Source organism: Sceloporus occidentalis, unplaced genomic scaffold, assembly GCF_023333645.1.
Source record: "Sceloporus occidentalis isolate IW3139 unplaced genomic scaffold, rSceOcc1.0.p SCAF_10, whole genome shotgun sequence".
NCBI classification, from domain to species: domain Eukaryota; kingdom Metazoa; phylum Chordata; class Lepidosauria; order Squamata; family Phrynosomatidae; genus Sceloporus; species Sceloporus occidentalis.
In genome coordinates this window covers 2,346,733-2,373,216 of record NW_028316990.1, presented here as the reverse complement: position 1 = coordinate 2,373,216, position 26,484 = coordinate 2,346,733, and positions in this window count along the sequence as shown.

Genomic DNA, 26,484 nt, shown 5'->3' with positions numbered 1-26,484 from the left:
TCCTCCATAGTACTTTCCCATCTTGAGTGATGTATTCTCCAGTGCGCTTTTAATCGTTTTCTTGACTATGGTTTCTGTTCATATTGTAAGCGTCTTTGGGAATATTTTGTCTTGGAAGACAGAGTAGAAATTCATAATATAAATAACTTTTTAAAATACAATTTGCATAGGTTTTTGTTTTAATCTCTAACTCAGTCTTTCTCTCCCCCCCCCCCCTTCACTTCTATTTTTCAAGGAATAATTAATGGCAATATTTTCTCCAACAGATTGTCCAGAAAATGAACCTTTTTGCCAACATTCCACAAATCAAACTGGGCATCTCACTTTTTGCCTGTCCTTTTTTCCATCCTTTTTTTTTTTTAAAAAGAGGGGTGGAAGGAAAGGAAGGAAGATATTAATTTTTTTCTCTCTCATTTTTCTGGAGTCACCAGTGCTGCATCTTATATTTTACGAGCCTCAGCAAAGTGTAACAAGTGCCTCTAGCTACTGGGCAATAGTTTTCTGTGGCTTAATCGGAAAAACATGCTACACTGATGAAAGGCTGACAAATCAGCAGTGGAAAAGAACTGTCAGATGCTGGCGGATCTCACCAGAAACCTCACCTTCAACAGCTATGTCAGAATCACTCAGCAGCTTACAATTGGCAACAAGTAAGGAGCAAATAACTTGGGAGGCAATTTCTTTTTTCTGAAAGAGGGGCCAGCCCTCAATTTTAACACTACCACAAATGGTCGACAAAGAACTTAAAGGAGGAAGTGAACAACATGTGGCACATTGGTGGCAATTCAGAGCTCCCCTTTCATGCAGACTGAGAGAAACTAATTCACTACTTCTTTTGTTTTGTTTTATAGATAGCGCATTTCAGGAAGGAGGCAAAGACTCAGATTTAAGAACCCTAATACCAGCCATCTATATCAACACAAAAGTATAATGGAAGCATCCAGAAAATCTTTGCTTGCTTCACTTAGCCATAATAGCTGTTGGTGACTGATAGCAACAGCAACAACATTTACATTTCTATTCCGCTTCATAGTGAACTCAGTAAACCCTCTATATGGTTTACATTCTGTAAGCCAATTGCCTCCAACAAGCTGGGTATTCATTTTACTGACCTACAAAAGGATGGAAGGCTGAGTCAACCTGGAGCCCTGTGATCAAACTCACAACCTTGTGGCTGTGGTATTGGTATTTAACCACTGTGCCACCAGAGCTCCTTGACTGATGGCTACCAGATAACCAGAGAAAATCCAACTGCTAAAAAAAAAAAAACCTCCAAAGACCTACCTTCCAAATAGTAAGAGGCCCTCAGGGTGCATCCATACTAGAAATTTTGCACTTTGACACTACTTTAAATGATGTAGCTCCATTCCATTGAATCCCTGGATTTGTAGTTTTACAGGGGCTTTAGCCTTTTCTGCCAAAGAGTGCTGGTGCCTCACAAAAACAACATTTTGTTCCTGCAGTGTCTACACAGAGATTTAATGGAAGCCCAGAAATGAAAAATCATCACACAGTGGCATCAGTTGGTTTCCAGATATCAGTTGGAATCTATTGTAGACTTCAGTCTGAGTGTCAACCTCCTGATCACATTCCCCAAAAACTTATATTGAAAAGCACAATGTTATATTGGACATTAGCATCATGATTAGTAACTACTATGGAGGATGGTCTCAACCTCCATGAATCTCTCTAATTCCCTTTTGAAGAAGATTTGTTTGTTGACAAATGCACAAGCTGGGCATGAGAGAACAGGCAAGATGCCAGCTGTATGGTTCATACAACTCAAGTCCTCCAATACCTATTAGCATGAAACCCTTTTTGGAGATCCCATCTTGCTGGTCACACATGAACCTCAAATATGATTCTTGCATCTTGATGGGCAAAACGTTTCTCTCCAGTCCACAGCTGGTAGCTTCTATGTACAGAGTTTGGAAAGATGGTGCTATCACGTCTATAAACCAAAACAAACCAACACATCTGATTACTTGAAATAGTTTCTCAACAGATAGAGCCATAATCACAGGACTGGTAGCCACATGTTCACTTTGTTCAACCAGTCCTGACTGGGCCTAGACCACCAGAATCTCCAAGATACAGGGATTTTTGTGCACTAATTTCACCAGAATATTTCCTTATACTACGTTGTCTGTGCAATCTGTCCCAATGCCACTTCTCAGATTGTTGCCGCAAACACCAGATATGTGAAGATGCAGGAAGTGTGAACCTCTTGCAATCCAAATGAACAGCTGTTGGGACTACAAAGGAAAGAATCAATAAGCTTCACGGCAGTAGAAAGCCATGTAAATTTGAGTGGAAAGTAACAAAGAGGTTATCCCTCTTTTCGTCTGAGTCTTGGCCTAGGAAACCCTCACCCACCTCCAGCTCTACCCAATCTCTTTACAGTTTGATAAAGTGAGACAGTAGCCTTGGACAGGCAGGTCACATCTTGGGGCCCTTTGAACCACAGCCAGTGATGGATAACTAGCCTCTTCTCCCTTGCTTTTATCAACAAATGTCAAATAAGGCCTAGGAAAGCCGTGACATTTTGCTCCAACGGCCAAGAGTGTTTCATTTTCTTTGCACTTCTGTTTCCTCTGTGCCTTTAATCAGGGCCAGGGGGATGTAATTGCTCCGTCTGGGCCTGGCTTTAGGCATGCTGTGCAACTAACAATTAGTTTAGGGACTGTGATCTATAAATTTTGAGAAGGGGGGAAGAGTAAGAGGATTTGGTAGGCTTGAGCCATTCTTCCTAATGAAGAAAAATATCACACCGGAAGGGACCAAGAGTGTTATCAAAGCAACTTAATATCATCTGGTAGTGATTTGTAGCCCCAGATAATATATTGTGATCATTTTCCTGAGGAAGGAGGGATGGAGAATGGGAATGAGGCCGTGGGCTGGGCGGACTGATGTGATTTCCAAAATGACGGCCACCATCTGTGCAAACGTCCCTCATCGAAGCCACCGTCTCTCTGGCAAATGGCCAGCCTTGCGATGGCCTGAGCAAAGAGGGGAGGAAAGGACTACAGGAATGTTGGGGCTATTTATTGTTTGTAAAAATAAACCAACTGGACTAAGATGTATGTGAGGAATTTATATCAAACAGCTGCAAAAGCAAGTCACCCGGAGTGAGGATGGGGTGGCAGTGATGCAACCCCAGACCACACGGAAAGCCATTTGTATTAATCTTCAACCTCATGACAACCTCGGTGCAGGGCCCACAAACATTAAGACAGCAGCCCAACCTTGGCACAAAATGGCCTTGACTGACTTGGTGGTTTTGTCCCTCGCAGGAATTTACTAGTACCATAAAAGGTAGTTTTTTATTATAGCATGTCAAGGCACAGCAAAAGAATTGCAACTTGCTACAAGACACTGAAAAACCTGATTGAAAATGGACTCCACAATACATCCGTGACAGTGCTGAGCAAAGTTATTTTTTGGGGATTGTAATCCTCCAGTCTAGCCAGCTGATAGAGCAACTGGTTATGCAATCTTGTCTATCACTCTCTGTCTGTTGTTGTGACTTTTGCTACTATTACATGTCAGGCCTTTTTCCTCAGGCTAGAACTCAAGGTGACTTTAAGAATCAAAACAAGACACAGCTAAAAAAAGTGCATCATATAAAAATTCAAAATATCATCGAACTATCAGGAAAATGAAAAGCAGTTAAAAGCATAACCATTCTAAAGAAGAATAACAAACAATACAATACAATACAATAATAAACAAACTCTTTGGCCTTTTGGCTAAGATCAAGTGTAGCAACAATATTGTGCAGCCAGAATTACAAAAGTCTTCACCTGGCTATGAAAGTATAGCAAGGAGGATGGCAGTCTAAGCTCTCCAGAAAAAAACTTCCAGAGTTTGGGAACAGCCACTGAGAAAGCCTTCTCATATATCACCATTAGCTATATCTGTGAGAGTGGTGGAACAGGGAGATCTTGAGACTTGGGTAAGCTAATACAAGGAAATATGGTCCCCCAGACCCCCCCCTCAATCTTTGTGTGTGTGTGTGTGTGTGTGTGTGTACACATTATGTATGCCCAAAACTGGGTCCCAAATGTATCAAAGTAGTTGGGGAATGCATAGAATTGTTCTCTAAAGTGGTAACTTTTTCTGGGTTTTTAAGAACTTAAAAATTGCATAGAATCCAGTGGGATGAAGTCTCATAAAATCCAATCAAGCAGGCTGATCCTGACTGTATTGTTGGTTTTAGTCAGACTCAGACATGTCCTGCTTCCATAACCATTGAAAAAGACCAATCCATGTAGTGTGAGAAAGGGCCAGTTTTCAGTTCAGATAATCAATCCATTAAAAACAAACAAACCAGTAGATGATTATAATGTTACAGTCACAATATCTCATGTTCTGGGACTAAACCAGGGCTGGGAAATGTATGATTCCCTAGGGACTGTTGGAATCCAGCTCCCATCATCCCTATCCTGCACAGAGTTGGTGGAAATTGCAGTCCAGCAACACCTGAAACATAGTTCACAGGTATGGTCTAAATCTATTCAGAGCCCCCCATGTGATCCTGTTCATACATAGAGTGCTTGCTTGGATGGGCTTCCATCCTACATTTCAATGATGGAAGCAAATTGCATGCAGGAGAGAATGTGCATGGACATGTGGAGACAAAGACAGCAGAATTCTGTTGGTGACCTATGCCAGTCAAGGTACCTTTACACTACAGGTTATAGTGGTTTATTCAGAATGCCAATGGATGTATCCTGTTCAAGGCTGCAAAGACAGAGTTCCACAAATACAATTGTTTCAGAAGCATTTGTGCTTATTTCATTATGTAACTACTCATCCTATCACCAATGGGAAATTTATACTGCATTGCCTCTCTATTGAACATCAACCTGATACTAGATATGCAATCGGATGCACAATCTTGTAATCCTGTATAAGAGCTGCATAGTACAAGTGCCATGTAACTCTGCCAGAGGAAATTTACACAACATTATCTCTCCATCGGATTCCTGTTTGTGATGTGTCTACACTCAGTGCACATTTGCTAATGGTAAACAAGTTTTGCAAGCATTGCATTTTGCTTCAAACACCTATGTCTCTGAATTCTACCCTGTTTGATCACAGGAAATGGTAGGACTAAATAGATCTGTTCCTACATCCTCAGATCTGATAATTTTCCCAAAACCATTGCCATTGCCCTTTGCCGGACGGCCTCCTCCCGGGGTTTTTCGAGGTGCGCAGCTGCGCACCGCCCCCGGGAGTGCCGCCCTTGGACTTGGGGAACATCCCCGCTTGAGACCGGGACTGTCTGGCCTTGGCGTTTGGCGGCCAGCTGGGCGTGAGGGCCCTTTAAGGTCCATCTAGGGGGAAGTTTGGGAGGAGCCCCGCTGGTGAGAGCGGCGGGGATAAAAAGCCGGGGAACCGGACCCTCCCGACACGCCCCCTCTGCCGTCACGCCGGACGCCGCCGTCGCCTCGCCACCGCTGGACTGCACCCCTTTGCCGGACGGCCTCCTCCCGGGGTTTTTCGAGGTGCGCAGCTGCGCACCGCCCCCGGGAGTGCCGCCCTTGGACTTGGGGAACATCCCCGCTTGAGACCGGGACTGTCTGGCCTTGGCGTTTGGCGGCCGGCTGGGCGTGAGGGCCCTTTAAGGTCCATCTAGGGGGAAGTTTGGGAGGAGCCCCGCTGGTGAGAGCGGCGGGGATAAAAAGCCGGGGAACCGGACCCTCCCGACACGCCCCCTCTGCCGTCACGCCGGACGCCGCCGTCGCCTCGCCACCGCTGGACTGCACCCCTTTGCTGGACGGCCTCCTCCCGGGGTTTTTCGAGGTGCGCAGCTGCGCACCGCCCCCGGGAGTGCCGCCCTTGGACTTGGGGAACATCCCCGCTTGAGACCGGGACTGTCTGGCCTTGGCGTTTGGCGGCCAGCTGGGCGTGAGGGCCCTTTAAGGTCCATCTAGGGGGAAGTTTGGGAGGAGCCCCGCTGGTGAGAGCGGCGGGGATAAAAAGCCGGGGAACCGGACCCTCCCGACACGCCCCCTCTGCCGTCACGCCGGACGCCGCCGTCGCCTCGCCACCGCTGGACTGCACCCCTTTGCCGGACGGCCTCCTCCCGGGGTTTTTCGAGGTGCGCAGCTGCGCACCGCCCCCGGGAGTGCCGCCCTTGGACTTGGGGAACATCCCCGCTTGAGACCGGGACTGTCTGGCCTTGGCGTTTGGCGGCCAGCTGGGCGTGAGGGCCCTTTAAGGTCCATCTAGGGGGAAGTTTGGGAGGAGCCCCGCTGGTGAGAGCGGCGGGGATAAAAAGCCGGGGAACCGGACCCTCCCGACACGCCCCCTCTGCCGTCACGCCGGACGCCGCCGTCGCCTCGCCACCGCTGGACTGCACCCCTTTGCCGGACGGCCTCCTCCCGGGGTTTTTCGAGGTGCGCAGCTGCGCACCGCCCCCGGGAGTGCCGCCCTTGGACTTGGGGAACATCCCCGCTTGAGACCGGGACTGTCTGGCCTTGGCGTTTGGCGGCCAGCTGGGCGTGAGGGCCCTTTAAGGTCCATCTAGGGGGAAGTTTGGGAGGAGCCCCGCTGGTGAGAGCGGCGGGGATAAAAAGCCGGGGAACCGGACCCTCCCGACACGCCCCCTCTGCCGTCACGCCGGACGCCGCCGTCGCCTCGCCACCGCTGGACTGCACCCCTTTGCCGGACGGCCTCCTCCCGGGGTTTTTCGAGGTGCGCAGCTGCGCACCGCCCCCGGGAGTGCCGCCCTTGGACTTGGGGAACATCGCAGCTGCGGAACTGCGCAGTTGCGCAGTTCCGATCAGGGCGTGGGAGGGTTGTTTTAGCCCGGGGAGCATGAGGATGCCTATGGTGGCTGCCCTCTGCTCCACCAGCCGCCATAGAGGGTTGGGGGGAGGTTAGGGATGCGGGGGATGCCAGGGCCAGGGATGACATCTGGGAGAGCGGAGCTCCTATCGAGGTAGTGTGGGGCAGGAGGAGGCATGGCGGTGGGAGAAGGGACTTGCGTTCCAGGGGAAGGCGAGATAGATGCATTATATCTATCCCGCCTTCCTGTCCCCCTCCCAACCTAAAGGACCTGAGGGTCTCTCCAACCGTGCCACAAACCCTGTCGCTGCTCCTGTGCAATGCCAGGTCTATTAACAACAAGTCCCACATCCTCCATGACCTTCTGGAGGACTCTAAGTGTGACCTGGCTTGCATTACCGAGACCTGGCTGGGGCCTGAAGGGGATGCTGTGTGGGCTCAGGCCCTGCCTGCCGGGTACTCGGTGAAGGACCAGCGCAGGTTAGGTGGGCGGGGGGGGGGGTGTGTGGCCTTGGTACATAGGAACACCGTGTCCCTCACCAGGAACCACGTCCGACAGACCTCCTATATTGAGTGTATTTACCTGACCCTAAAGGCTAGGGACAGTCTAGGGATTCTGTTAGTGTATCGGCCACCCCGTGCATTAGCGGACTCCCTTAACGAGCTGACACAGCTGGTCGCTGAGCTGATGTTGGAGACGCCCAGGCTTCTTGTCCTGGGTGACTTCAACATCTCCCTCACGGCCAGCTATGTTCCACCCGGTGCGGCTCGGGAATTCATGGAGACCATGGCGGCCATGGGACTGTCCCAGCTGATACAGGGTCCTACGCATTGTGCGGGTAATACCCTCGATTTGGTCTTCTGTACGGATGCGGAAAATCCGTGGGTGGAAATTGCTAAGATTTCCCCCGTGTCATGGACGGATCATTTCCTGGTAGAGGTGGAAATCAAGGCTTCTACCCAGATCCCTCCCGGGGGTGGTGGACCAGTTAGGATGGTCCACCCTCGAAGGCTGATGGAACCTCAGAGGTTCCAAGAAGCCTTAGAGGGGCTCACGGTTGGAAATGATGGCGACTCTGTTGACGCCCTTACCGGTATCTGGAATACCGGTCTCTCCGGGGCTATACACAGAATCGCTCCCAAGCGTCCTCTCAGGCCCGCTTCCAATCGTAAGCCCTGGTATACGGAAGATCTCCGGGCGAGGAAGCGGGTTCTGCGACGACTAGAGTACCGTTGGCGGAAACACCTTCGCTTAAACGATAAGACTCTCCTAGACCACCTGTTGAAGGACTATGGAGAGGCAATACGAGCAACAAAGAATTCGTTCTATGGTGCTCGTATTGCGTCCGCTGAGTCACGTCCAGCAGAGTTGTTCAGGGTGGTCAGGGAGCTAACTCAGCTCCCTCCTGCCCCGAACCAGATCCTTGAACCTTCTAAGGCCTGCTGCGACCTTTTTAATGACTTTTTTGTGGATAAAACTTCTCGCATAAGCGAAGGTCTGAACGCCGATGTTAATGCAGAGCCTAGGGTAGAAGTGTCCAGAGCCTCCGTGGACTGCATTACACTGGATCAGTTTGAGTTGGTGAGTACCGAGGATGTGGACAAGATCCTCGGAAGTGTTCGGAAAACGACCTGCTCTCTTGATCCCTGCCCCTCGTGGTTAGCGGCCCAGGGGGGACCGGTAGTAATGACATTGCTACACCGGATAATTAACACCTCTTTGAGGGATGGGCAGTTTCCATCGGATCTAAAATTGGCCACTGTAAGACCGATCCTAAAAAAGCCCTCCCTCGACCCCCTGGTACATAATAATTATCGGCCTGTTTCACTGCTACCATTTTTGGGGAAGGTGATCGAGAGGGCGGTTGCGATCCAGCTTCAGGCGGTCTTGGATGAAACTGATTATCTGGATCCATTTCAAACTGGCTTCCGGGCGGGTCACGGGGTTGAGACGGCCATGGTCGCCTTGGTCGATGATCTCCGTCTGAGCATCGACGGGGGAAGCGTGTCCCTGTTGGTGCTCTTGGACATCTCAGCGGCTTTCGATACCATAGACCATGGTATCCTTCTGGGGCGCCTGGCGGAGGTTGGGATCGGGGGCACTGCGCTCCAGTGGTTCCGGTCCTACCTCTCTGGGAGGTCCCAGATGGTGCAGCTGGGAGACGTGTGCTCCAGCGAGCGGGCCCTTAAAACTGGGGTCCCTCAAGGAGCCATTCTGTCTCCCATGCTATTTAACATTTACATGAAACCGCTGGGAGAGATCATCCGGAGACATGGGGCGCGGGGTTATCAGTACGCTGATGACACCCAGATTATTTTCTCTATGTCTCCGACTGATGCAGTGACCGGGGATGGCGTCTCTCCTCTCGTGGCCTGTCTAGAGTCAGTAATGGACTGGATGAGGAAAAACCGACTCAAACTAAATCCAGAGAAAATGGAGGTACTAGTGATAGGTTCCCCCGGTCCGGGAATGACGGTGGTTCCACCTGTCCTGAACGGGGTCACGCTCCCTGTGAAGGACTCCGTGCGCAGTCTGGGAGTGCTTCTTGATTCGTCGCTTCATCTAACTGCTCAGGTGAATGCGACGGTCAAGAGCACCTGTTATCAGCTTCGGCTGATTCGCCAGCTGCGCCCATACCTGGACCGGAGGGACCTAGAAACTGTTGTACATGCCCTGGTAACTTCGAGATTAGACTTCTGCAACGTACTCTACATGGGGCAACCCTTATACCAAACTCGGAAGCTTCAATTGGTACAGAATATGGCAGCCCGGCTGGTCACTGGTGCGACCAGGACCAGCCATATAACACCTATACTTAAAGATCTTCATTGGCTGCCTATTCGCTTCCGAGCTCAATATAAGGCGTTGGTTATTACCTATAAAGCCCTAAATGGCTTGGGCCCAGGATTTCTGAAGGACCGCCTCTCCCCGTACAATCCGCCTCGCACCCTCAGAACATCTGGGCAGCAACTGCTGAAGGTGCCAGGGGCTAGGCTAGCTTCTACTTCTAGAAGAGCCTTTTCCACAGCTGCCCCTGCCCTCTGGAACACGCTGCCCACTGAGCTCCGCTCATCTACTACCCTGGCCCAATTTAGGAAGGATCTTAAGACCTTCCTATTTAAGCAGGCATTCCCCGACTAAATATCCTGTGGGCCTCCCTCCTCTTCCGTGGCCATGAGGAGGGGCTAATGGGGCTTTTATTGTTTTTCTTTGTATTGGTATTGATGTTGTTGTGTTTTTAACCTGTATCTGTGCACTGTTGCATCTGTAAGCCGCCCTGATCTTTTTGGAAGGGCGGGATATAAATAAAGATTTTATTATTATTATTATTATTATTAAAATCTAACACACACACACCGCACACACAAAAAGAAAGTCTGATTTTCCCCCAGTGTCATTTCTCCATTAAAGTAAACAAGCTGGTGAGCTTTTTCGAGCCTCAAGGAGTTGTACAGAAGAGATCTTAATCGATTTATTGAACTCAATGCAAGTTAAACATGCTTGTACTCAAAAGGTACTTCATGGTATCTTGAATCAATGGTATCTAGACTCAGTGGATTCCCAAATACTGGTCCTCAAGACATTTTGGACTTTAGTTCCCAGAAGTCCCAGCCAACTTGGCAAACAATCAGGAGTTCTGGAAGTTAAAGTCCAACATCTGGAGTATCAAAGTTTGGGAACCAGTGCTTCAGACCAATATTAGTAACTGTGGCCCTGTACAAATGGGTGCTTTGTGGTGCCCTGGGGTCAAAACTACGGCTCGGCAGTGCGGAGCGACTGCAAGCTTGCAAGCCCTACCACATAGCAGTGGCACCGCCATGGCGGCCTCCCATCCACACGTGTGCCACCATGATGATGCTGCATAGCATCCAGACGTTGCTCCCAGGAATTGGCGTCATGGCGGTGCCCTTTCCTGTTTATGGCGCCACAAAAAAGAAGCCACTCTAGGCAGCTTCTTTTTGACAGTGTATCATTGCTGTGCTGTTTGGTGGCTGTGGCAATGATGTAGGGCAAAGATGGATGGCACGGAGCTGTTGAGCCCCTGTGATACTTTAAGCTGCATGCATTCCTGGAGAAGGGGAGTTCTTTATGTAGCCTGGTGCCCCCACTCACTCTACAAAGCCCATGGTACCTCCTGCAAAAATAAGTCAAACAAGCCACTTTTTGCCCAAAATAAAATTAACTCCCTGGGGCTAGTTTTCAATTAAAATGCTTTTGGAAAAGGGCATCTTGAAATAGTGAAAGAAAGAACCAAAATGTTTGCAGAAATTAACAAGAGGGCAAAATGTCATTTCTCGCCGTTAAAACCGGCAGCTACACCAGAGTGATATGGCCTACACATGGTTAGTGGGTACCAAAATGGACCTCCAACCCCAGAGTGTGTCAACCCTAATCTAGATTTATTCCATCATAAATCCCATCGAAATCAAGGGGACCTAACTTTTGACACATTTTTCACAGTATTGTCTGTGGGATCTCTGTATAGATTTCTCATACTGTGTAGATTCCTCATATCGGTAATACTCAAAGTGGCGGTCCCTGGTTTAGTGAGAGTTCACAAGCCAGCGGCTGTGAGAAAAGAAGAAAAACAATTGTAGACAACAGGCACAAATCTGGAGCCTGTCCTTTGGCCCCTTGGAGATACAAAATTATAGTCTCCCATATCACATAGCTTGAGATGAACAGGCTTAGACAATAACCAAAGTTTTGTAGCTTGTATTTGTATGATTTCATTCATGGGGGGAAGTCATACCTCAATTTGTTTATATCCTTCTCTCATTCCATCTTTTTCTTTGGCTAATTCAAAAATCATGTGCGTTTCTTGCTTAAGCTTTAAACTTCAATATAATATTTTTTTTAAAAAATGGAGGAGATCTGTTTTTATCAAATAGTGGTTGTTGTTTTTTGTTGTATTTTTAGGCTTCTGAAGAGAATTTGGGCTCTGTCTTCCAATGTCCCATCATCACCTGCTGCGCATAAATCAATTTCTGGTCTTTTTATGTGAGACATAATTTATATGATGTGAAGAACTCAAAAGAGACTGGCTCAGGAAGCTTCCAGGTAGGTGGGGAAAATTCTGGGGAACCCCTTCCCTGGTGTAACAGAAGCGGGTTGGAAGACTAACTCTCCAGAGTAAGGAAAAGGGAATAAAACATATCCATGACCATGTGGGAGATCTTGTTAACAGATTTGTGGGAAGAGGCAGTGTTTTCAACTTGTCAAGTGCCATTTTCCTTCTCTAGATGCCACCTTGGTAAGACCCATAAATAATTTATAGGCCCTGGGATAGATGCTTTCGACAGGAATATAAGGAAGCCAAGAGTTGTGGGGTGAAAGAAGGAGGAGAAGAAGTCTACAGCTCTCCCTGTTAATCCTATTGGGGCAGTGTCTTATTAAAACAGCCCCTCTGCAAATTGATTACAGCTGCAATCCCTCTTAGAGAGGATTATTTCACAATTCCAATTATAAAGACTGGAGATAAATAAATACATCAGGGGGGAAAAAGAAACACATATCTAATCTAGAATGGGGGTTGATGAAACAGAAATTTGTGAGCTGGGAAGTCATTAAGTCAAATCTTGTTACTCCATCATTAACTTACTTGGTGGCATTTGCTTGAACTGACATTGCTTTAGTCCCCTGTCTCTCCAATGTGTGGAGGACAATATTGGCCTCTCTTTACAGTCTTGCTAATTTATTTAATCACATCCTCAATATCCTGCTGTTCAATAACAGCAGGGACATGATCACCACAGATGATGACAGTGGAAATATTCCTGAACATCTTAATCCTCAAATTCCTACTATAGCAAAGGTAAGGAAACTCTTTCAGCCTGAAAGCCGAATTCAATTTCTGGGAAAGCCAAAACAGACAGGTTGGGACTGCATGAGGGCCAAATTCAACCTCAGGGACATAATCCCTACATTCTGTGCTTGTTCTTGAGTCATATAGGTCTCATCAGCCTTCCAGAACTTTTTGGCTCTTGAAGGTACTAGAAGAAGAGTTGGCCTGTAAGACTGGATTCTCAGAGATTTTGTTCAGTCTTGAACCAAGATGATTACTCTGCCTAGACTAATGTATAGATCAGCATGGTACTATCCTTTCAATTTTGTAATTCTCCAATTTTTACAATATACATTTGTTGTTATGTGCCTTCAAGCCATTTCTGACTTATGGCAGCCCTCAGGCAAATCTATCTCAAGGTTTTCTGAGGCTGAGAGTGTGTGACTTGCCCAAGGTCACCCAGTGGGTTTCTATGGTTGAGCAGGGATTCGAATTCCTGGTCTCCAGAGTCATAGCCCAAAGCTCAAATCACTATGCCACACTGGCCCCATGTGTGTTTATATATGCATATATATTGAGCTAAATTATGTGCAGCTAAATTACATTTAGAGCATTGTCTTGGCATAGTTAATTATGTTATAATATCTGTATATTGCTTAGTGGGCTCTGACAGAGAGTTAGGCCCAGACTTTAGTGTCCCTTATATAAAATGGAAAAATGAAGACTTGCTTTTTAGAATTTCTTTGTGTGTGTCTGTCTCTGTGTGAATATTTTCAAGTCATGGCTATGAAGGACTGACTGTACTATGTTGCTGTTTAGTATAGGGGTTATGCAATTGAAACGTACTATAACTCCTCTGATGGATGTATATGGTACATGGAAACAAGGTAGGATCTCCACTTTGTTTTGGAAATTCACGCATTTGTGAGACTTATTGTGCCTTTTGGAGAAATAAAACATGCCCCAAATCAGACATGCATTTAAAAAAAATGTGGCTAAAGAAGCAGCAGTTGAAAAATATCTGTTAACAGTCTTCAGTCAATGAAAAAAAAATGTGTGTGAAAATGTACAGGAAGAATAAACCAAGCCTTACAACTTGATACGAAAGATGAAACGAGAATGAGAATGCAGGTGGGAGTTAAGACAGAGAATTTTTCATATCAGCTCGGTCTTTCTGTATATTCCCAAACCATTTATAGAATGATTGAGCCATCACTAGTGTCCCCTGGCAGGAGCTTTTTAACCTCTTCTTCTTTGGCTATAAGTTGCTGACCTGCAAAAGTATTAAACCTTATAATCCTTCATCCCTTTAGATGTGGTTTGCTCATGGAGAGCAGGGGTGGGCAGGAGGGAGAAAGAGTTGTAAATCCACAGTGGCAAACAAGAAAAAGCCCGAAGCTGTGAGCAAACAGGAAACAAATGATCTCAATCCCAGAATGTAAACCGCCATTGACAGAGATGCATGAAAGAATCATAACAGGGGAACATGCGGCCATTTTTCATCCAGTTACCCGCTGTATCACTGCCATTAAAACTCGGAAGGAAGGAGCAGCCAGAACCTGGTGCTGAAAGATTGGGGGAAGGGATGCTCTTTGGATATAGCCCATGTTCACAGCACAGCCGCACAGCACAACTGCACAACTCCTCTCCTATCCTTCTTGATATATCATTATCAGGCAATATCTCAAGCTTACAGTTAGGTGGATGCTAGGAGTTGGGATATATAGTGGGTGGATGGATATGTATCCAATAGGAAGTCAGCTGACTTTTGATGCTGGCATGCATCTCTATTTGTAGTTGGTTTCTGTGTGGAGTGGGAGACCTTCTTTGACCAGGTTTGTTGCCAAGTCTGAAAGACTTGGCTTTCTCTTTAGCCCAGGTCAGAGAATGTGTGTCAAAGAAAAGGAAGAGCTGAAAGCAATTTCTTAGTATTGTTCTTTTTTTGGGTAAACACAAGGTTGTCTGGCAGTTGGTGGGATATCAAGTGAAAATCTAATTGTTGCTGTGTGCCTTCAAGTTGTTTCCAACTCATGGTGACTCTGAGGGGAACCTATTGTTGCAAGTTTCTTCATAGGAGAGTTACCATTGCCATCCTCTGAGGTTGAGAGAGTGTGACTTGTCCAAGTTCATCCAGTGGGTGTCAGGGTGGGATTTGAACCCTGGTCTCCAGAGTCATAGTCCAGTGCTCAAACTACTATGTCAAAGATGTAGTTAATTTCTCCCTCCACCTTGAGCTGGGGCCATTATTCAAAAAGAAAATCCTTTCCCTTACTGTACACTGATCCCCAGAGAAGGTTATTTCTTAAATGCCAAGCCCTGGAGAGCCCTTTTTTCTCTGAGTGAGCCATCTGAGGATATCACCTGTGTCATGGGTTGGGCAGACTTTACATCTAGCCCACCAATAATATCTGCCTTTGAGCGGTCCTCAGAGTTTGACATTTAGGAGATTACTACATTATTACAAAGGAGATTTTAAACCATAATTAGTGCCAGAAAAAGTGGCTTTGGAGATACTTATTGCACATTGCCATCTCTGACTTGTAGCTGCTGTGTTCTAGAAGCATGCTTAGGGCATCCTTTTCATTGATGGGGGAAACCCATCAATCAACTCCCAAGCATGGTAGTTCTCAGGTGCAAAACACCCCTACTGGGGCAGTTGCAATATTGACAATCACATGGTGCCAGTGGCTCCTCTGTGCAAACAAACACATTGTGACTTTAAAAAAGGATGGTATTGGCTGTTAATGTATCAATTGATATTTGAAACATGCATACAGAAATCAATATTTATTTTTCCTTCATGAAGAAAAAGAAAATCTACATGGAACAAGCAAAGGAAGAAGTGAGGAGATATGGGTTTTTAATACCTTCCCACCCTGGGGCCACTTTGGTGTCTAATGTCTATCACTGGTTGAAACAAAAGTACTATTGGCCTAAATACCCTAAAGGCACCAGATCCTGTCTCATCTTGGAAAGCAAGGTCAATCCTAGTGAGTATTTGGATGGGAGACCACCAATGAAATATCAGGAGGCTATGTCTCAGAAGATGGAACTGGCCAAACTATTTGTGAGTATCCCCTGCCTAAGAAACCCTATGAAATTCATGGGGTCACCATAAGTCGACAGGTGACTTGAAGGCGCATGCACACAATGCGCACAGATTTCTACTTTCATATATATATCCTCTCTCTCCCTCTCTCTCATACTGTGCATGTATATGATATCCTTTTACTTTCGAGGGAGTATTGTGTAACTCAACTGTGCAGAATTCCTCTGTTGTGTGTGCAGTAAATTGCAAGGTTCTTATCTGTGGCTTTATTGTTCTGCCAGGATGTCTTCCTTTGTCATAAAACAATAACTTGTGGGGTAAGTAGTACTTTTTAGGTTTACTATTCAGACAGACTAATTGTATCTTTTAATCTGGGTCAAACTGCTCTTGCTTATTACAAATTGGCTCCAAATCTCTTTCTCTCCCATCTCTCACCCCCCACCTCGCCCTTTAAAAAAAGATTTGTAAATAATGTAATGGTAGAATCACACACACATAACCATAATGTGAAATACAGAGAGAAAAAGAGCGGTTCTTTTTACACAGGTTTCTTAGAATCCTACTCTCAAATGTCTGAAATATTTCTGAATAGGAATGTTTTAAGCAGAGAAAAGGGGAGTATTCTTATGTAAATGATCTGATGAGCGACACAAGGAAAACACAAATCTGTTACGCTCCCACAAACCCAGTTATAGCTTGAGCATGGACTTGGAAATGAGTGCAGTTTGTGCAGATGGCCCATTTCTTCCCAGACTCAGAGTGAATTGGACTGGAAAATAAGCAAGGCTGACCCAAGATGTTTTGCTACCTGAAGCAGAAGGCAAGATGGCACATTCTTCCCCATTCCACAGAAGCCAGAGGGACTGGCCATTGAATCTGGTTCAGTATGAGTGGTAGGCTAGAGTCTTCTTATCATACCATATAGTTTAGATGAACTGGGACAGATCTATCCTCAAATAGAAGAAAACGAGTGGAACTGAAGTGTCCTGTTTTCTGAGGCAATTGCTTCACTCTCAGTAATGGCAGGACTGGCTTGAAAATAACCCAGAACTACTTGGGGAGAGGGACTACAATGAGACCGAGTTCACTTTCTGAGCCAATTCAAGGGCTTTTTATAACTACACAATTACTATATTATGATAATGGAATCATGGGATTTGTAGTTTGGGGACAGGTACTTAAAATTCTCAGCTAGAGCACTCTAGTGTCTCCCCAGGCTCCAGTTTCCAGGATTCCATAAGACAGAGCCATGGCACTTAAAATGGAATCAAGACATTTTTAATTCTGCATGCTGTTATCATAATCTTTTACATCTTTTTGCTTCTCTTTTTGTAAATGTTTTAAATTGTATTTGTTTTAATTTTTGTAAGCTGCATCAGGTCCCAATATTGAGGGAAAGGTGGGATATAAACTAATGACAGACAGCACCACCCCATTGCTTACATCAGCAGCTTGCCCAGTAAGTCAGGACTGAGGGACTTTAAGAATCCCCACATATTCCCTACACCGTTGATACACTGGGATCATAAATATTAACTAGTTACGAATGCATAATATGCATTAGTAATTCTGATTGTGAAGTCCAGCCAATATTTCTCACAATAGTATTTTACCAACGTAATCTGAATTTTGAGACACGGAGGAAAGATTTTGGAAGTTAACATGGCATTGAGTTGTTCTTCCATTCTGATTATGCTGCTGCTGTTGCCAGGAAAGGGGGAGGAAGGCGAACAAGGATTGTGAAACTTTATGACGGATGGCCCAGGCATATTGGTAATAACAGTCACACAGCACAGAGGGGAGTCATTTTTCCCCTCCTTGTTGAAGGATGGCATCGCTCTGTCTCTGTCACTTACACGAAGACATTGTAGAGATAGAGATTAGATCATATATTATCAAGTAGCCAAAAGATAGACAGAGAAGACACCTGCAGTTTAACAGATGTCCTCTCAAGGATAGCGTGTCCTGTTAATGATGTGCTTCAGCCTCAATCGCATCGTTCCCGAGAGAAGGCAGTATATCTGTGAAACAATTATTATTATTATTATTATTATTATTATTATTATTATTATTTTAAAAGGCAACAACAAATTCCCCCAACCCCAAATTACTCATTATACAGAAAAGTATAAGGCTCATGATATGGAAAAATGCATATTGTTACCAATTATAATGACCAGTGTTCTATAGCAGCTACTTAGCTAATTATGCTTAATTAAGTAACTTCTCCTGGCCCAACTCAAATGTGACAAAAATGTCATTTGCTCATGCTCTGACTGGTGGCAGAATGGACCTCCTTCCATGAAATAGGTTATTGTGAACGATTGTGGCAATAGGGTCACAGTCATGACTAAGTAGCAATTCTGAATACAGAACAGTTACCTAGATGTACTCATCTGAAACCGTTCTATTTAGCATTAGCATTTACCATTTACATTTCTATACCACTTCATAGTGAACTCAGCACTCTCTAAGTGTTTTACAGTTTGTAAGCCAATTGCCCCCAACAAGCTGGGGATTCATCTTACCAAGAAATTCTAGCAATGCTATTGTTGGATTTCTTTCCTTGGAGTGAGATCACTCCTTGTCCCATCAGATGCACTCCCATCATAAACATTTCCCTCCAGTCCCTCAGTTCATATAGAGAAGGAGTGCTTTGATGGAGTGGGAGATCTTCCTTTGAAAGCCAGCATAGCGGAGTGGTTTGAATATAGAGCAGGACTTTGGGCAGGTCCATAGCTAGGCTGGGACAACTGGGGCACTACCCTGGGGCTCCCCAGTCAAAGGTGCCCCCAAATGGTGTTGTGCCAAGATGGCGCCCAAGGAGTGCGATAGGACTTGGGAGTGTGCGAATGCTCCACATTCCCAAGCCCTACTTTCTGCTCCAGGGCCTCTAAAGGCCTAGCTATGGGCCTGACTTTGGGAGATCTGGGTTCAACTCCCTGCTTAGCCACAGAAACCCACTGGGAAGGCCATAGCAAACCCCCTCTGAACCACTCTTGCCAAGAAAGGCCCATGATAGATTTGCCTTGGGGTCATCATAAGTTGCTGTCAGCTTGACTATATGGAATGACAAGTACAACCATAGCAACAACATTAGATTTTGCTTCAAGAAAACAAGCATAGGATACACTGTTGTTGATGTTATTTGCCTTTAAGTTGATTCCAGTTTACTATGACCCTATCCAAGGCTGTTCTGGGCAAGTGGGTTTCCATGTGAGTGGGGATTTGAACCCTGGTCTTCTGCAGTCCTAGACTCAAACACTCAAATCATTATATCACACTGGCTGAATAATGCCATTAAAATTCACCATTTCAGTACTATAAATCTAGAGAATGTTTTATTTTATTTTATTTTATTAAAAAATAAAACCTATCTAGTGCCTTAGTGCAAAAGCAATAGGACACTTGATTCAGAAAGATGAACTTACAGACTGAACAACATCAGAACTTCAGTGGAGGATTGTTTTAAACATTGTCTCTCCTTTCCAAACTTACTACTTCAACCCAAGTTAAAACTAACCAGTGGGGAGGTGGTCTTCCTGACCAGAAACTCCTGCTGCTTTATTACTATGGCTCTAGAGAAAGAGTGAGAAGGGAAATAGCGAAGAGGGTGGAAACATATTGAACATACCAAGAAGGGACTAGATACACCTACTTGGATTGTCATAATTCATGTGATGGCAAAATGCATCAGTTTTAAAACACTCACACACCTCACCTTTTGGACAGAACGGAATATTTTGCGATACTGCAAAAAGGAGATAGCCTGAAACATTGTGTAACTGGCAACATGTCCTTTGGATCTTAAAATAAAATAGTAGGATGTACAGCAATGAATATCACCACCGCCTGACACATTTTGCCCCTTTGGAAGAGCCCACTGTTGCTTGTATCACATTAAGTTGAAGCTCTGTAATTTATTGGCAGTCTTTCAAAGTCCTGTCTAAACTATCTGACCTGGCCTGTCTTAGTCAGTGATTTAACTTCAGTTGAGCTGGGGAAACAGTTAAGAAATGCCTAACCATCTTCAGTTTTAAAAAATGTATCTTTCTCTCTTCACAACCAGACTTTGAAAACCCACTCCACAAATTTACAGCAAAAGGCCAAAGGGTTGGTAGTATGTAATGGCCTAATGGAAGGGCAAGGGACCTTTCTTTTCTTCTTTATCTCCTCTCTTCCTCCCTTCTTCTTCTTCTTCTTCTTCTTCTTCTTCTTCTTCTTCTTCTTCTTCTTCTTCTTCTCCTCTCTCTCTCTCTCTCTAACAGCCCTTCCCCTTCCTTTCATTTTCTCACTGCCTTCTCCTTATATTTCCCTTTTCTGTTTTATGCCCATTTATCTTCAATTGGATGCAGTATTTTTATATGCCACTAGCATACCTTCCAACTGTGCAGATTTGGCACATTGCTCCTGTCATCCCACTTTTTCAGTTGTTTTGTCCTCAGCTTACATAAGTTGCTGAAAAACATCCTACCCTATATAGAAAGATCTTAGGGCACATACAGGTAAATTCAATACTACCAGGTTGAAACAATTTAAAACAATAAAAATAATTTTAAAAGCATACCCCCCAACTGTCCCAAAAATGGCAGGGACAGTCCCAATTCAACCTCTGCTGTTCCATTTTTAGTAGCTTTTAAAATGACCCGGTTTTTCTCTCCTCCTCCCACTTTCCCTCTTTGTCTCTGCTTTCTTCAATTGTTGCAAACTGAGTTTAAAATGCTAAAGTATATGTACTCTATTAACTCAGCAGCAGAGAAAGGATCAGAGGAGGCAAAATGATGCCCTTCATAGTAGCTTCAGGCAAAAGCAGACTGCTGCACCCTCTCCTTGCTTGTCTGTTCTTCCCGATTTACAACTTTTGTCATCTTGACCACAATCTCACGTTGCTTGTTTTTTATCTCTGAAATCTGGGGGAGAGGGGGGGGGATACGAAATAGAAAATGAACATATTAAACCATTTTTGAACAATTTTTCAGTTTAAAAGATTATTACAGGCTTGAAATTCTGTGCATAGCATTTGAAGCCAATCCGCAAAGCCCAGAGACATGAACAAGTCGACATGTGTTTACTTGGCACCTAAGTGAGACCAGGGTTAATTTGGCTTCCAGGAGGAGGGCACAATAATTACACAATAATTGTAATAGTGGTGCTTGTGGTGGTTTTGTGTCTTCAAATCAACTGTTGATTTATAGCAACCCCATGAAACTCAGGGGGTTTTCTTAGGCAAGAAATCCTCAGAGGTGGTTTCGCCAGTTCTTCCCTTTGAAATATAGCCTTCAGCTCCTGCTATTCATTGGTGGTCTCCCATCCGTGTACTAACCAGGGCTGACCCTGCTTTGCTTCCATGATCAGGTTCTGATTTCTTAGGGTTCTGGTGATGGTGGTAATGCCATTCCATTACTACCTGCTGTGGATCCATTGCTGATAGTTGCTCTGGGAGCAATTCCAAATAGAAGGACAAACATGTGAATGATTTTGCTACTGAGAGGATCACAGTGCCACAGAGACAAAAAGTGACCCTTTTCAGATTCCTTGGAGTACAATCCCCATCCTCCCCAGAAAACATGACCAACGCTGGCTGGGAATGCTGTGAGTTATGGCCCTAGACATCAGGATGGCAACCGGTTGGGGAAAGATGTCCAAGAACCTTTGCACAAACATGGGAGATGATGGGAGGAAAAATCCAAAGATGGAGCTGATTTCTATCCCCTTGAAACTTGGTTCTATGGTTGGCTCACTGTTCTGTTTTATAACACTCACCATGCCCCATGGCAGGGACTGTCAGTTATCCCTGCAATTTCTATTGGGGGGGAGCAGGGGAGAAGCATTGTCTATTAACATTAGATCTATTAGGCAATCACTGAAAAGTACACAATTCAGGTTCTACTTCTTTCAAGCGAATTATCTGGCAGAAGGAGTCTTCTGCCTGTTTGACAGCACTGCGGATTTTTGTTAGCTAACATTCATCACAAGAAGAAAACAACCGGCTGTGGATCGATAAAACCCAGAATGGATTTAAAATATCTACCTAGCATGGAGAGTGGGGAGGAAACGACTCAGGATTGCTTTAATAAAAGTCCTTTGAAAATGTACAGGACATTTGTACACACTGATGGCATCGCTAGACTCTGGACATGCAACTATTGTGGTGACTTTCTATTACAAGCCCATAACTGAGAGTTCAGGAGGCATTAACTCTTTGTGAATTCTGATGCAAATTGACTTGATTTCTACCTCCCAAACAAAAGTGTGGATCAGGATGCAGTATGCACTAGTATAAAGATATATCGTTGAATACCAAACTCAGGATTTTGTATCCCATCTTATTTCCAATTTTTAGATATGGTTATGAAAGGTGGACAGTGAGGAAAGCTGATAGGAAGAAAATCAAATCATTTGAAATATGGAGCTGGAAGAGAGTTCTGACAAAGTTATTCAAAGCATAGAGAGAGTTTATTTGTGCTAGCAGTTCTAGCAGGTTAATTGCACTTAAACTGCCTTCATTCATTTCTACAGAATCATGGCTTTTGTAGTTTGGCAAGGTGCTTGAAATTCTCTAATGTAATCTGTGGGAATGGACTAGCACTCTCTAGAAAAGAAATTCCAAACATGTTGTCAAGAAATCTCAGAATTCTATAGGAATGGCTCATGTCTGTGAAAGTGGCAGACTGCTGTAATTGTGTATTGTAGATACAGTCATAGATAGTGGAGCATGGTTTAGGTGTTAGACTATGACTTTGGAAACCAGCTCAGCCATGAAACCTACAAGACCTTGGGCAAGTCACATATACTCAGCCTCAGCAATGGCAAACCTCCTCTGGCCAAGGAAGCACCATGATAGGGTCACTTTAGGGTCACCATAAGTCAGAAACAACTTGAAGGCACACAACAACAAAAGTGCAGATAGACAAGTTCTTTCCCACTGAAAGTTTCTCTGTCTTCTTTTGCACCTTGGATGCCACAGGAAAATCAAGGCAGACTCTGTTTGTATGCAGGATCCAAAGGAAAAAAAAGAAAGAAAGATTTGTTTCCTTAACACCAATGCAGAGCGGCCTTGCGGTTTCGCACTGTATTTTATCTCAGACCTGTTCCTGGAGTAACTGATGAAGACACAAGAATGTAGCGAAAACAAATTGAGAGAATGAAGGAGTGGAAGTGGGGGCTTTGTGGAACCGCCGCCACCATCCCCTTTTCAACAGCTGTGTGCATATGAAAGGAAATGATGGGGGAGTCTTTGGAAAGGAACTTGTGTCTATTTCAAAGCAGCTTGGCTGGAGTAACAATAAGACGGGGGATGCTGCACCAAGTTCGCCAAGTGTTTGAAGTGTGTTGCCGTGAGACAAGCCAACAACGTGGACTGAGATTGCTAGCATGCTGTAGCAAGGCCTATGCTCTGTTCAATAACAGATGTTTGGTCTCTCTGGGAAGATAATTGTCCCACTGTAAGGTTGGTTTGACCTGTGTGTGAACAGCACTGTGCATTGCACAGAGAGCAGTTAACAAATGATGCTGGCCTTCTCTCTCCTTCCTTCTCTCTCTCTTTCCCATTCTCTCGCTCTCTTTGAGCCAGTAGAATGCTAAGCCACGCTTCCTTTTAAGCACATAATTACTCCAGAGCAACTGGAGCCCATACATCCTCCTGGCCTAATGGCTCTGAAGCCATTTTGCCCTAATTTATGAGGACAGGGTTCAAAGTTTTAATAATATTTGGATAATATCATTGCCAAAATGTCTTTGAGCAGTGATGTATGAAGGGAAAAGCGGGTGCATTTGGATTCTGTGCATGACAAGCTGGAGCCTGGACTCTGCTCAAACCTTTATGGAAAACGTTTGCGGAGGACCTGGGCTGCCTCATGAATTATAGATCGATGATCGCAAGGGATTATAAATGGTGACGGAAAACATGCCGGGGCTGCGTGTTCCTAAAGGACGGTCCTGTTTGCCGCTCGGCTTGTATGCAGATAAATGAATTGTGGGGAAGACCCAAAATGGTTGACTAAACACTTAGGAGATAATATATTGGTGCATCAGCATAAAATATACACACGCGCCCTGGTGTGCTGGGATATTTATGCTGACACTCTCGGCTCAAGTGGCTCACCAGCTTCTTTGGCTCCTCATCACTTACCTAATAAAATCTGCATCCTAACTGCCCCTCTGGGCATGTTTATCTGATAGTCCAAGCTGTTGGTGGCTTTATTGTTGTTTGGTGCAATTGGCTGGCAGCAATGTGCACCATGAGATGCATCAGTCTACAATATGGCAATTATGTCAATCAATGGGAAATATGAAATGGGTACAGCATCTCCTTTTCAGGTGCTAGAGATCCTCAGATAGGATGGAAACAAAAACAAAACAGAGTCCCCCGACATTGCAAGCCATAATTGTCATTTCCCTTGAAACTGGAGAATAATCTTCTTTGAGTTGCGTAATGGCTTTGGCCCAACATGCTTATGAAACTGCCCCTTCTCTTGTTGTCCCATCCCAACTTCTACAGTGACTTTTGGTGAGACCTTCTAATAACCTTCAGCCTTAATTCAAGTCCATGTTGAATACAGAAAGAATACAGCATACAGAGAGATATTTGCATGGCTGATCCACAGATAGATGAGCGGCCATTCTTCTAAAACTCAAAGGATGTCATTCTTCACCAATTTCAGCCTTGAAGGAAACAATGAATAATTTTAGCACTTTTCGGCCCACTGCAAGAAAGTCTTTGAAAACTCCCCCCCCCCCTTTTTTTTTTCAGACAACTATTCTCAGTTAGGACATATTCTGTGCAAAATTCACATATGTTTTTTATTTTCTGCAAAGAAAATATTGGCCAAGATCCTGCATCATCAGATGTAGATAAGATGAAAAAACTCTGTCCTCATAGCTAAGTCTAATAATGCCCCCTCAAAACACTAACCTTTTCAGCTTCCCAGAGCCCCAACCCAAAGTTTTCCAAGGCACTAAAAAGCAGGACATTGGAAAATGACACCAACAATGCTCTCCCAGCTGTGGATTGTATCAACAATAGGCAGCTGGAGAAATCCCTTGAGGTCTTCCCATAACTGCTTGTCTTAATGTGCCTCACTAGTATGTTGCAGATGTCATTTTCCACTGCCCTAATCTGGAGTGTATTGGTAACCCTACTGTTTGGATCCTGCCAGTTTGAAAGGTTTGGGTCCTGCCTATTTGGGATCATGTTCATTCACAACTGACAGTAAACGTAACAGAAGTTATGAATCTGTAAATTCAGCTTACAAATGTTGGGGGAAGGGGGCTGGCCATAGTGCCCTGCACACCAACAGAGCAATCCTCTGTTGCTGCAGATGGTTTATTGACTTTGAAGATGGACTTTAAGGACCAGAAACAAAGTATAGCAACCACATTGTGGCTATGTCTTTGATACAGGATATCAGTCCTCCACTAGCACATTTTTCCTCATCAGATTTACAAATACTTAAAACATGTAAAAAAAAAAATTGCACAACTTTTGGTGGGAACAAAGTAAAGGGCCTTCTTGGTGGATGCTCTCAGACTTTAGAAGTCCCTCCCTAGAGAAGCCAAGATGGCCCCATATATTATTACACTGGTCCCTTCCCTTATGCGGGTGATCCTTTCTGGACAAACCCCCCCCCCCCCCGCATAAGGGAAATTCCATGTATACTCAAGCCCCATTAAAGACAATGGGGCTTGTGCCTGCAGCAGCACATGCTGTGCATGCTATTACTCTTTCCGGCACATGGCGCCGCTTCTTCCGGTGCAGCTTTCAGTGTATGCTGAAAACCACATATGTCACACCTGCAGGAACATTGCATATAGTTTTAAAAAATATTTTAAAATGTTTGTAATGTTCGATCTTTTTAACTTTAGAAATTGTTAGCCACCTTGAGTCCGGATGTTGGGAGAAAGACGAGATATAAAACAACAAACAAACACAGAAACTTCTCCCCCTATGGCTTCTCTCTAACACTGAAGTGTCATTCCCCACTGAACTCAATGGGGCTTGGTTCCTAGCAGATATATCTAGGGCTGTGCTGCCAATATCCTATTTTGAGCTATCCCAGCTCTGAAGACCAAATTTAATGCTGGGTCAGAATTAAAGATTGAGCAGCCATTTTTCATTAAATCAAGGCAATCAGGCTAGTAGTTGAATTTGGCTTGAAACACACTCTTTTTTCCAGACATCAACTCCATTGCCACAAGTTACAGCACCGGCTTAATCAGGTGTGACTTTCTTGCTGGGATATTCTTGAGAAACATATTGTGGAACATTTCATGTCTCCTTCAATAAAGGCAACATCATATTCCAGGCCATATCTCAGAGGGAAGGGTTCCATTATTAGCTACAGAACTCAATTTTGGTTTGTTGCACAATTCCTATCAAAGATTAAGCAGGAAGAGCCCCCCCCCCCCATGGCTGACGCTGGGGAATATGAATGACACAAAATGCCACATTTGATTGATTGGATGGGCTTCAATTAAGTAAGAAAGAAAGAAGGGTGGGGAGGGTTGAAAGAAACGTTCCCAAACTACAACTTATCTCCTCTTTCCTTTGCAGATATTGGGTTAGTTGAAAGTGTTTTCTTGTTTCAAATTCTACACATCTTGTTGCTGTTGTTGTTGTTGTTGTTGTTGTTGTTGTTGGACCATTGCACTATTGAGTAGGACAACATAGCCAAGGTTTCTGTGGATCACAGTATTTTCATTTTTAAAATTGTTTTACCAGTACTAAGTACTTAATTTTGATATATTGAGGATCATGTCCGTCAGCAAATATGCCTTCCTTGCAGCTTCAGTCTGTTTGTTGTGAGGGTCCATCCTCTTCTGGAACTTAGTTGGTGTGAGAAATGCTCTCTGCAC